Below are 13,819 nucleotides of genomic sequence, written 5' to 3'. Positions count from 1 at the left end.
GGCTTGTCCCGCCCCCGTCGGGCACAACCTCACGCGTGTTTTTTTTTCTCACAATGTAATTTTAGATATATAAGCATGTTAACCAAACATGACCAATATAGCCTAGTGTTAGCCCAGGATAGCCCTAAGAATTGTTACGACACGTCAACCCATAGGCTACGGTATTGGTGTCGAGACCTGCGTTCAGACAGGATGGTTGCGCGCATTGCCACTCCCGAATTTTTAACCAAGCCCAGCCCTGTTTAGCGTTTAAATTTGTCACTGACTACTACCAATGTGCTATCGTGAGATTGATTATTGAGAGATCTCTTAGTAACGAAATCGATTCACAGTTGCTATCGAAGTCGTTTCTCGGGGTAGGTTTAACAGAGTAAATTAAATGTAACCATACTTTATTACATATATAATAAATGGTACTATTTAGGCCTATATAGCATTTGCAAAGTAATCAACAGCTATTGTTTCAATTCGACCCAGAATTCAACTAAATAAATAGACAATACATATAGGCCTAACGTTAGGGTTTCAAGCTTTGGTTGATTTCAAATGTAATCTTCAAGTTAATATGTTGGATTCACGTTAATAACAAAGTCAGTGAATAGGACTTAATCAAATTAAACGTTATTTAAAGTGCATTCAAAGTTTGATTAGATTAAGTTATATTCTTTCACTTTGGTTGAGATGGAGACGTGAATTCAAGACATCATATCATGTAGACAATCAGGACATTGAAATGTGTTTGTCAAGACAATGAAATATCAACATTTGAAGGAGATGTACAGGTAACTGCCAAAATAGAAGAAACACCAACATAAAGTTTCTCAATAGTTTGTTGGGCCACCACGAGCCACCAGAACAGCTTCAATGCACCTTGGCATAAATTCTACAAGTGTGTGGACTTCTATTGGAGGGATGCCACACCATTCTTCGATGAGGAATTCCATAATTCGTTTTTTTGTTGATGGTGGTGGAAACCGCTGTTCAAGCCCCTCTCCAGAATCTCCCATAAGTATTTGATTAGGTTGAGATGTGGTGACTGACAAACACACATACACCATTTAAGCCCCCTATGCTCTTTTGAAAGAAACCTCTTTCAAAGTCACTGAGATCTCTTCTTCTAGCCATGGTAGCCAAAATAAAAGGCAACTGGGCAATTTTATACATAACCCAGGAACCACACCTGTGTGGAAACGCCTGCTTTCAATATCCTTTCTATCCCTCATTTACTCAAGTGTTTCCTTTATTTTGGCAGTTACTTGTATATTCTGCTTGGATAGTTCCATCTGTGCCATTGACTTAGTCTGGCTTTATTAATTCCAGTTTGTCTACAAATGAATAATGTATATGTTGGATTCAGTTCTCCATCTCAACCAGAAAGCTAAGTTAAAGAATATGACTAAATCAAATGCATTGAAATACAGTGGCTCAGATGAAACAATCCATGCATTAGATATACTTTAAATGTTTATATTTGGTTGTGTTGTCAATGAAACACAATTTAATATTACTTTTGTGATACAGTAAATAGCCTGAAGTTAAGGTCATCTTCCAAACTAATGTAACAGTATTTAATCAACCTTAAAATGAGGAACGTATCCATGGTTACATGTTGAGCTTACTGTAACTATAAATGTCTTCTTATGTAATCATAGAAAGAGTGCATGTTCAAGATAGCTTGCAAAGGTTGCAGGTCTGTGGAAATCTTCACGAAATTGCTATAATAATTGTGCAGAACCTCAAAGCATTGATTACTTTGGACTATATACTTTTAATGTAATCGCAACTGCATTCCAGATCATTTGGTTCTGCTAAGCACATTAATCTGATGCATAAATACAAAATATCTGACATTGTATTCTGACATTAACTTTGTTGTGCTTTGAAATGGTTGAAAGGGCAGTGATAACACAGATGACAATTAAACCAAAAATCAGACATTGTTTTTCCATTGGAATTTGGTTGTGCTTTTAGTTGGTTGAAGCATAGTGATAACATGTTGGAAATTCAACTCACTTCTGGCTGTCTTTTTGAGAGAGTGAATAAATGTTGAAATCTCACTGATCAACCTCTCAATGAAATAATACCCACATATTGCCCAGAGGGGGGGCTCACTGCTGTACCTGGCTGTTTCTCCTAATCAGAACAGCCGATACATGGAAGGTCACAGCCCAGGTAGGTTATATCAGGTAACCTTCCGTCCCGACCACCACCCACATACCACATACTGCACTTTACATACACACACACACCCACACACACACACAACCACACATGCATGTGCACACACACTCACACACACATAAACACCCCCCCACACACACACTCACACACACATAAACACCCTCACACACACATTTACTGCTGGGCTGTAAATGACCTATTTAGACACTTAATTGATTTTGCACGCATAACAATGATCAGCCAGCTAAATATCTTACTTTAGAACTTCTGACTAACAGAGTCCTGGAGGCTAAGGCATCACTTCACGGCTCTATCACACTACTTAGACAGGGAAGCTAGACTATTTGCTGAATATAAGCTCCACTTTAAACACTACTTGACAGCTACCATCTAATATTTGATACATAATCCTTTCATTCGGGTGTATTTATCCAGACTTTAAGCCAGACATTCTGGATATAGTGTAGTATTGCAGGTGGTTGAGTAGTGGGGCATGTGTGGCTGTGCTGTACTGAGCTGTACTGTTGGAGGCAGTATCTATGTGTTGCAGCAGCGAGCAGCAGCTGGGAGAGCAGAGAGAGTTTGTGTAAAGGAGGAGGTTTGTGTGAGTCTCTCCACCACCATGCTCTCCTTTCTAATCGGCTTACCTTGCATATACAGTATGGGTATGTACCCCTGCTATTAACTCTGAGTTCATGAATAAACACAGTACACACAGCATTTCTACTGTTCATATTTCCAAAAATATGTTCATATTCAGACCCATTCACTTTTTCCACATTTTGTTACGTTACAGCCTTGTTCTAAAATTGAGTACATTGTTTTTTTCCCCTCATTAAACTACGCACAATACCCCATAATGACAAAGCAAAAACAGGTTTTTCGATTTTTTTGCAAAAATGAAATATCACATTTACATATGTATTCAGACCCTTTACTCAGTACTTTGTTGAAGCACCTTTGGCAGCGATTACAGCCTCGAGTCTTCTTGGGCATGACGCTAGAAACTTGGCACACATGTATTTGGGGAGTTTCTCCCATTCTTCTCTGCAGATCTTTTCAAGCTCTGTCAGGTTGGCTGGGGAGCATCGCTGCAAAGCTATTTTCAAGTCTCTCCAGAGATGTTCGATCAGGTTCAAGTCCAGGCTCTGGCTGGGCCACTCAAGGACATTCAGAGACTTGTCCCAAAGCAACTCCTGCGTTGTCTTGGCTGTGTGCTTAGGGTCGTTGTCCTGGAAGGTGAACCTTCACCCCAGTCTGAGGTCCTGAGCGCTCTGAAGCATGTTTTCATTAAGGATCTCTCTGTACTTTGCTCCGTTCATCTTTCTCTTAATCCTGACTGGTCTCTCAGTCCCTGCCACTGAGCAAGATGCTACCAAATCAAATCTAATTTTATTAGTCACATGCGCCGAATACAACAGGTGTAGACCTTACAATGAAATGCTTACTTACGAGCCCCTTACCACTTACAAGCCCCTAATGCAAATAGTCTGGGTAGCTAAATGCCTAGATGTTCAGGAGTCTTATGGCTTGGGGGTAGAATCTGTTTAGAAGCCTCTTGGATCTAGACTTGGCGCTCCGGTACCGCTTGCCGTGTGGTAGCAGAGAGAACAGTCTATGACTAGGGTGGCTGGAGTCTTTGACAATTTTTAGGGCCTTCCTCTGACTCCGCCTGGTATAGAAGTCCTGGATGGCAGGAAGTTTGGCCCCAGTGATGTACTGGGCCGTTCGCACTACCCTCTGTAGTGCCTTGCGGTCGGAGGCCGAGCAGTTGCCATACCAGGCAGTGATGCAACCAGTCAGGATTCTCTCAACGGTGCAGCTGTAGAACCTTTTGAGGATATGAGGACCCATGCCAAATCTATTCTCCTGAGAGGGAATAGGTTTTGTCGTGTCCGCTTCACGACTGTCATGGTGTGCTTGGCCCATGTTAGTTTGTTGGTGATGTGGACATCAAGGAACTTGAAGCTCTCAACCTGCTCCACTGCAGCCTCATCGATGAGAATGGGGGCGTGCTCGGTCCTCTTTTTCCTGTAGTCGACAATCATCTCCTTTGTCTTGATCACGTTGAGGGGAGAGATTGTTGTCCTGGCACCACACAGCCAGGTCTCTGACCTCCTCCCTACAGGCTTTCTCGTTGTTGTCGGTGATCAGGCCTACCACTGTTGTGTCATCGACAAATTTAATGATGGTGTTGGAGTTGTGCCTGGACGTGCAGTCATGAGTGAAACTTCGAGTACAGGAGGGGCTGAGCACGCACCCATGAGAGGCCCCTGTGTTGAGGATCAGCGTGGCGGATGTGTTGTTACCTACCCTTACCACCTGGGGGCGGCTCGTCAGGAAGTCCAGGATCCAGTTGCAGAGGAAGGTGTTTTGTCCCAGGGTCCTTGGCTTATTGATGAGCTTTGAGGGCACTATGGTGTTGAATGCTGAGCTGTCGTCAATGAATAGCATTCTCACATAGGTGTTCCTTTTGTCCAGGTGGGAAAGGGCAGTGTTGAGTGCAATAGAGATTGCATCATCTGTGGATCTTTTGGGGCGGTATGCAAATTGGAGTGGGTCTAGGGTTTCTGGGATGATGGTGTTGATGTGAGCCATGACCAGCCTATCAAAGCACTTCATGTCTACAGACCTGAGAGCTACGGGTCGGTAGTCATTTAGGCAGGTTATCTTAGTGTTCTTGGGCACAGGCACTATGGTGGTATGCTTAAAACTTGTTGGTATTACAGACTCGGACAGGGAGAGGTTGAAAATGTCAGTGAAGACACTTGAATCTGATTGATTGATTGCTTCTGTGGACAGGTGTCTTTTATACAGGTAACAAGTTTAGATTAGGAGCACTCCCTTTAAGAGTGTGCTCCTAATCTCAGCTCGTTACCTGTATAAAAGACACCTGGGAGCCAGAAATCTTTCTGATTGAGAGGGGGTCAAATACCTATTTCCCTCATTAAAATGCAAATCAATTTATAAAATTTTTGACATGCGTTTTTCTGGATTTTTTGTTGTTGTTATTCTGTCTCTCACTGTTGAAATAAACTTAGCATTCAAATTATAGACTGATCATGTCTTTGTCAGTGAGCAAACGTACAAAATCAGCAGGGGATCAAATACGTTTTTCATTCACTGTACATTCAAACTCAGTTTTTCACAATTCCTGACATTTAATCCTAGTAAAAATTCCCTGTCTTAGGTCAGTTAGGATCACCACTTTATTTTAAGAATGTGAAATCTGAGAATAATAGTAGAGAGAATTATTTATTGCAGCTTTGATTTCTTTCATCACATCCCCAGTAGGTCAGAAGTTTACATACACTCAATTAGTATTTGGTAGTATTGCCTTTACATTGTTTAACTTGGGTCAAATACCTTCCACAAGCTTCCCACATTAAGTTGGGTGAATTTCAGCCCATTCCTCCTGACAGAGCTGGTGTAACTGAGTCAGGTTTGTAGGCCTCCTTGCTCGCACATGCTTTTTCAGTTCTGCCCACAAATTTTCTATAGGATTGAGGTCCGGGCTTTGTGATGGCCAATCTGATACCTTGACTTTGTTGTCCTTAAGCCATCTTGCCACAACTTTGGAAGTATGCTTGGGGTCATTGTCCATTTGGAAGAAACATTTGTTACCATGCTTTAACTTCCTGACTGATGTCTTGAGATGTTGCTTCAATATATCCATATAATTTTCCTTCCTCATGATGCCATGTATTTTGTGAAGTGCACCAGTCCATCCTGCAGCAAAGCACCCCAACAACATGATGCTGCCACCCCAGTGCTTCACGGTTGGGATGGTGTTCTTTGGCTTGCAAGCCTCGCCCTTTTTCCTCCAAACATAACAATAGTCATTATGGCCAAACAATTCTATTTTTGTTTCATCAGACCAGAGGACATTTCTCCAAAAAGTACGATCTTTGTCCCCATGTGCAGTTGCAAACCGTAGTCTGGCTTCTTTATGGTGGTTTTGGAGCAGTGGCTTCCTCCTTGCTGAGCGGCCTTTCAGGTTATGTCGATATAGGACTGGTTTTACTGTGTATAGAGATACTTTTGTACCTGTTTCCTCCAGCATCTTCACAGGGTCCTTTATTGTTGTTATGGGATTGATTTGCACGTTAATCTCTAGGAGACGGAACACGTCTCCTACCTGAGCGGTATGACGGCTGTGTGGTCCCATGGTGTTAATGCTTGCGTACTATTGTTTGTACAGATTAACGTGGTACCTTCAGGCGTTTGGAAATTGCTCCCAAGGATGAACCAGACTTGTGGAGGTCTACCATTTTTTTCTGAGGTCTTGGCTGATTTCTTTTGACTTTCCCATGATGTCAAGCAGAGGCACTGAGTTTGAAGGTAGGCCTTGAAATACATCCACAGGTACACCTCCAATTGACTCAAATGATGTAAATTAACCTATCAGAAGCTTCTAAAGCCATGACATCATTTTCTGGAATTTTCCAAGCTGTTTAAAGGCACAGTCAACTTAGTGTATGTAAACTTCTGTCCCACTGGAATTGTGACACAGTGAATTATAAGTGAAATAATCTGTTTGTAAACAATTGTTGTGTCATCCAAAAAGTATATGTCCTAACCGACTTGCCAAAACTATAGTTTGTTTACAAGAAATTTGTGGAGTGGTTGAAAAATGAGTTTTAATGACTCCAACCTAAGTGTATGTAAACCTCTGACTTCAACTGTACGTACGGTCACTGTGGGGACGATGTCATCGATGCACTTATTGATGAAGTCAATGACAGATGCGGTGTACTCATCAATGCCATTGGAGGAATCCCGGAACATATTCCAGTCTGTGGTAGCAAAACAGTCCTGTAGCTTAGCATCTGCTTTATCTGACCACCTTTTTATTGATTTAGTCACTGGTGCTTCCTGCTTTAATTTTTAGCTTGTAAGCAGAAATCAGGAGGATGGAATTATGGTCAGATTTGCCAAATGGAGGGAGAGCTTTGTATGCATCTCTGTGTGTGGAGTATAGATGGTCCAGAGTTCTTTTCCCTCTGGTTGCCCATTTAACATGCTGATAGAAATTTGGTAAAACTGATTTAATTTTCCCTGCATTAAAGTCCCCGGCTACAAGGAGCGCCGCCTCTGGGTGAATGTTTTCTTGTTTGCTTGTGGCGGAATACAGCTCATTCAATGCTATCTTAGTGCCAGCCTCTGAATGTGGTGGTTTGTAAACAGCTTCAAAGAATATAGATGAAAACTCTCTCGGTAGGTAGTGTGGTCTGCAGTTTATCATGAGAAACTTTACCCTAGGCAAGCAATAGCTCGAGACTTCCTTAGATATTGTGCACCAGCTGTTGTTTATAAAAATACATAGACCGCCGCCCTTGTCTTACCAGACGCCACTGTTCTATCCTGCCTGTACTGTACATCGTATAACCAGCGAGCTGTATGTTGATATTGTCGTCGTTCAGCCACGACTCTGTGAAGCATAAGATATCACAGTTTTTAATGTCCCGTTGGTATTTTAAGCTTCCCAGTAACTCGTCTATTTTAGTGTCCAAAGATTGCATGTTTGCAAGCAGAATTGAGGGAAGTGGGGTTTTTTCTGATCGCCTCCGACCTCTCAGAAGGCAGCCCGCTCTCCGGCCTCACTTTCTCCGCCTCCTCTTCACGCAGATCACTGGGGTTGGGGCCTGTTCCCGAGGGAGCCGTATATCCTCCGACCTCGGGCTCGTCAGAGTCGTGAAAGAAGAAAAAGGATTCTGCTAGTCCGTGGTGAGTAATCGCAGTCCTGATGTCTAGAACTTATTTTCGGTCATAAGAGACGGTAGCGGCAACATTATGTACAAAAAGAGTATAAAAATAAGTTACAAACAACGCAGATAAACAAACAAAAAACACGATCGGTTGGGCCAGGTTTCCTCCAGATGTGACACTTGGCATTCAGGCCAGAGAGTTCAATCTTGGTTTCATCAGACCAGAAATTCTTATTTCTCGTAGTCTGAGAGTTCTTTAGATGCCTTTTGGCAAACTCCAAGCAGGCTGTCATGTGCCTTTTACTGAGGAGTGGCTTCCATCTGGCCACTCTACCATAAAGGCCTGATTGGTGGAGTGCTGCAGATATAGTGTTCCTTCTGGAAGGATCTCCCATCTCCACAGAGGAACTCTGGAGCTCTGTCAGAGTGACCTCCCTGACCAAGGCCCTTCTCCCCCAACTGCTCTAAGAAGAGTCTTGGTGGTTCCAAACTTTTTCCATTTAAGAATGATGGAGGTCACTGTGTTCTTGGGGACCTTCAATTCTGCAGACATTTTTTGGTACCCTTTCCCACATTTATGACTCAACACAATTGCGTATTGGAGCTTTACGGACAATTCCTTCGACCTCATGGCTTGGTTTTTGCTCTGACATGCACTGTCAACTGTGGGACCTTCTATAGACAGGTGTGTGCCTTTCCAAATCATGTCTAATCAATTGAATTTACCACAGGTGGACTCCAATCAAGTTGTAGAAACATCTCAAAGACGATCAATGGAAACAGGATGCACCTGAGCTCAATTTCGAGTCTCATAGCAAAGGGTCTGAATACTTATGTAAATAAGGTATTTCTGTTTTTTATTTTTAATACATTTGCAAAAAAAATCCCCAAAACTATTTTCGCTTTGTCATTATGGGGATTGATGAGAATTACATTTTTTAAATACATTTTAGAATAATGTGGAAAAGGGAAGGGGTCTGAATACTTTGCGAATGCACTGCATATAACTACATGTACTGTAGGTATTCACTTATAAACATCAAGGAAATAATTATGAATTAGAATAACAATCAAGGATATCAGTCCTTACCCTAACCTTAATAAAGAGCTTCATCTCTGACCTATCTCTGACCAATTGACCCCAGTCAGTCAGGGGCTCCAGAGAAAAGGGTTGAGACGTTGCTGGAATGCTGGAATGCTGGAATGCTGGAATGCGTTAGGTGCACTTCAAGTCAATACACCCAGTTTTAAATTCAACGTACAGTATAGCTGACTCCTGGTAAGGGCACAGACTTCCCTCCTTATCGCTTACGGTGAGGTTAGATGTAATAGCTTACACCTGCCTCCGTAGCTCATGTTTTCAGCCCAAATGACAACCTATTTCCTATAGAAGTAGTGCACTACATAGGGAACAAGTTGCCATTAGGGGCGCACCCCTCCTCTATCATCCCCCTCTCCTCCTCCTCATTCTCTCCATCTCTCTGTGGCCTGAAGAGGGCCTGGGGTCCTGTGTGTCATTTAGCGAGCACACTCTGTCAGCCTCTGTCAGCTCGCCTCTGGCTGGCCGTCTGCTGTTGTTTACTGTCACACTTCAGAGTAAACACGTTTGACGTCACATAAATAACATGAAGAATGACTGATGCTTTTGGCAGGTAATGATCAGAGACATATGCTTATTTACTCACTGGTGCTATAGGTAAAAATGTAGAAAGTAGAAGTCATGTATAGTTCATGCTCCTGGACTTGAAGACAAAGTAAGTGTTCACTCTTTTGAGCTCAACTAGGTTCATTCTTGGGCGTTGTGTCAACTCTGGCCTTCATGATTAGAGTTCTAAAGAAAGAAAGAAAGAAAGAAAGAAAGAAAGAGAGAGAGAGAGAGAGAGAGAGAGAGAGAGAGGGTCAGAGAGAGGGTCAGAGAGAGGGTCAGAGAGAGAGAGGGGGTCAGAGAGAGAGAGACAAAGCGAAAGAGAGGGGGTCAGAGAGAGAGAGACAAAGCGAAAGAGAGGGGGTCAGAGAGAGAGAGACAAAGCGAAAGAGAGGGGGTCAGAGAGAGAGAGACAAAGCGAAAGAGAGGGGGTCAGAGAGAGAGAAACAAAGCGAAAGAGAGGGGGTCAGAGAGAAAGAAACAAAGCGAAAGAGAGGGGGTCAGAGAGAGAGAAACAAAGCGAAAGAGAGGGGGTCAGAGAGAGAGAAACAAAGCGAAAGAGAGGGGGTCAGAGAGAGAGAAACAAAGCGAAAGAGAGGGGGTCAGAGAGAGAGAAACAAAGCGAAAGAGAGGGGTCAGAGAGAGAGAAACAAAGCGAAAGAGAGGGGGTCAGAGGGAGAGAAACAGCGAAAGAGAGGGGGTCAGAGAGAGAGAAACAAAGCGAAAGAGAGGGGGTCAGAGGGAGAGAAACAGCGAAAGAGAGGGGGTCAGAGAGAGAGAAACAAAGCGAAAGAGAGGGGGTCAGAGAGAGAGAAACAAAGCGAAAGAGAGGGGTCAGAGAGAGAGAAACAAAGCGAAAGAGAGGGGGTCAGAGAGAGAGAAACAAAGCGAAAGAGAGGGGGTCAGAGAGAGAGAAACAGCGAAAGAGAGGGGGTCAGAGAGAGAGAAACAAAGCGAAAGAGAGGGGGTCAGAGGGAGAGAAACAAAGCGAAAGAGAGGGGGTCAGAGAGAGAGAAACAAAGCGAAAGAGAGGGGGTCAAAGAGAGAGAGAAACAAAGCGAAAGAGAGGGGGTCAAAGAGAGAGAGAGAGCGAGAAAGAGAGAGAATGAGAAAGAGAGAGACATCACTTACATCACCCCCCACTCCACCATAAATGTTAAAAAGGTTCAGAATAGACTAGAGCTCCAGAACAAGAGAAGAAAAATAACCAAAGAATAAAAACATCTGGTTTGTGGAGAATTTCCTTGTATTCAGGCAGACTCAGGGTAACACTGAGGCGTCTCTCTCCCATGGGCACTCTAGCTGAGGATAAACACTGTCACTCTCTTTCTCTACCACTCACTATTCTGTCACACGAGGGTTCTACTGTACACTGCGTGCACAATTATTAGGCAAATTGTATTCCTCGGGATTAACTTTATTGTTGAACGAACACAATGCTCTCAGTCAATCCAAAATGTTATTGAACCTCAAACCTGAATGTTTAACAAAGGAAAAGTGAGTTTTGTCTTTCTCAGGGAAATATATAAGTGTGCACAATTATTAGGCAACTATTAGTGTGCAAAATTATTAGGCAACTCAATTACAAAAATAATTTCTCTCAACTCACTTGTTTATTCTCAATTTTTAGAGTAACTGTAACAGATAAGTAACACAAAATGACAATTACATAACATTTTTGGCCTTTCAAAAATATTCAGTGACCAATATAGCCACCCTTCTTTTCAATAACTGCCATGAGCCTTCCATCCATGGAGTCTGTCAGTTTCTTGATCTGTTCACAATCAATTTTCGCTGAAGCAGCAACCACAGCCTCCCAAATGCTGTTCAAAAAGGTGTATTGTCTTCCATCACTGTAAATCTCACATTTGAGAAGGGCCCACAAGTTCTCAATAGGATTTAAGTCAGGTGAGGAAGGGGGCCATGTCATTATTCAGGCATCTTTGAGGCCCTTGCTGGCTAGCCAAGCAGTGGAGTACTTGGATGCATGTGATGGAGCATTGTCCTGCATAAAGATCATGGCCTTCTAGAATGCTGAGGACTTCTTCCTGTACCACTGTTTGACGAAAGAATCTTCCAGAAACTGGCAGTAGGTTTGGGAGTTGAGTTTCAGTCCATCTTCAACCCGAAAAGGTCCAACTACCTCATCCTCAATGATAGCAGCCCATACCAGTACCCCTCCTTCACCTTGCTGGCACCTGACTCAAAGTGGTGCCCTGTGTCCATTACTGATCCAGCCACGGGCCCATCCATTTGGTCCATCGAGTCACTTTCATTTAATCTCTCCATAAAACCTTTGAAAAATCTGTCTTCAGGTATTTCTTTGCCCAATCTTGACACTTCAACTTGTGAATCTTATTGGTCTTGTTTCAGTCTTCTTGACCTTGGCCATGTCTCTGAGCACTTGACACCTTGTACTTCTGAACACTCCAGGTAGGTTGCAGTTCTGAAATACGGTGGCACTGGAGGATAATGGGTTCCTGGTAGTTTGACGTTTAATTCTTCTCAAGTCTTTTGCAGTTAATTTGCGCCTTTTCTTCCCCATGCGTTTTTTGCGCCCCAGGTGACTATTCGCATCAAAACGTTTTTAATGTCCGGTGGTCACACCTAAATAGTTTAGCTATTTAAAGAGTGTCGCATCCGTCTGAAAGGCATTTTATATTTTTGGCTTTTCAGTGTCAGTTAAATTTATTTTTTGGCCCATTTTACCTGAGGTAATGAAGCTGCCTAATAATTATGCACACTTTGATATAAGGTGTTATTCACTTTCGCCACACCCTCCCTCATTACACAAATACATATCACCTGAAAATGATTAAATCCAATAAGCATTCAAGTTTATATGGTTTGGAGTTCGAAAATGTGAATAGAAACAATGATAAGATCAGAAAACTCACTTGCTTAATAATTGTGCACGCAGTGTATATGGAATTATTTTAAGATGGTGATACCATGAATCATTTAGCTATCATTTAGCATTTAGCTATCGATTTAGAATTTTTGTAAAAATGATTTGATTAAATATTGAATTTGGCCTATAGCCCATATAAACACATTGAATAACACATTCATAAATGGCAAAACAGACAGTCAAAAAATACATCATAAGGAGTAAGGTTTGTGTCTGTCCTATATCTATGTCACGTCCTGACCAGTAAAAGGGGTTATTTGCCATTGTAGTTTGGTCAGGGCGTGGCAGGTGGTGTTTGTTTTGTGTGTTTCGGGGTTTAGGTTCTATGTTATCTATTTCTATGTTTATATCTAGTTTTCTTTTTCTATGTTGGGGTTTTGGCAATGACCTCGAATTAGAGACAGCTGGTTGTCGTTGTCTCTAATTCGAGGCCATATTTAGTTGTGTTTGTTTCACTTGTGTTTTGTGGGTGGTTATTTTCTGTATAGCCTGGGAGCCTTATGGAACGGTTTTCGTCGTTTGTTTATTTTGTTTAAGTGTTTTCTTTAAATAAATGAAGAAGATGAGCACTATACCCGTTGCGCCTTGGTCCAATCCTTACGACGCTCATGACAATCTAGGAGACATAATAAAGCTAAGGAAATATTTTAGTCTTTTGGACCTCTTTTTTTTGTCGACACAAAACTACCTCCAAACTGCCATACATATTTTTACCTTCAGACAGGTCCCTTGACACTTGTAGCGGTCGTGGAACAAAACAGAGAACACCATTGTGTTCATGAGAGTCTCATCTACAGACGTATTCTTGAGGAGACCAATTTTCGGGATGTCTCATGTTCTGACAAACTCCGCTGTAGCTCGGTCACCTTCCACCACAGATGCGGATGGCCGACATAGGTGAATGCGGTGGATTGAGACACAGCCCATGCAAAAAATATATCTTGATGGGGATTTCTTTATTATGTTATTTAGATTGATGCACGGGTGAGTCAGTAGACTCTTGTCATTAAGGGATCCCACACAGGTGTCCCATTTCTGTTTCATCTCCATGATGAACACAGGCACCAGGCAGAATATACCGGAAGGGTCTCATCTCTTCAATTATTTTCTTCAAAATCTCTCAGAAGGTTTCAATTGGAACCTAACATTAAGGTTTCAGGGCCTGTATATCAGTCTATTAGAACCTAACATGAAGGTTTCAGGGCCTGTATATCAGTCAATTAGAACCCAACATCAAGGTTTTAGGCCCTGTATTCCAGTCAATTAGAACCAAACATTAAAGTTTTAGGGCCTGTATTAAAGTCAATTAGAACCCAACATTAAGGTTTTAGGGCCTGTATTCCAGTCAATTAGAACCCAACATTAAAGTTTTAG

Source organism: Salmo trutta, chromosome 3 (assembly GCF_901001165.1).
Source record: "Salmo trutta chromosome 3, fSalTru1.1, whole genome shotgun sequence".
In the NCBI taxonomy this organism is placed as follows: Eukaryota; Metazoa; Chordata; class Actinopteri; order Salmoniformes; family Salmonidae; genus Salmo; species Salmo trutta.
Note: the sequence above shows the minus strand (reverse complement) of the source record.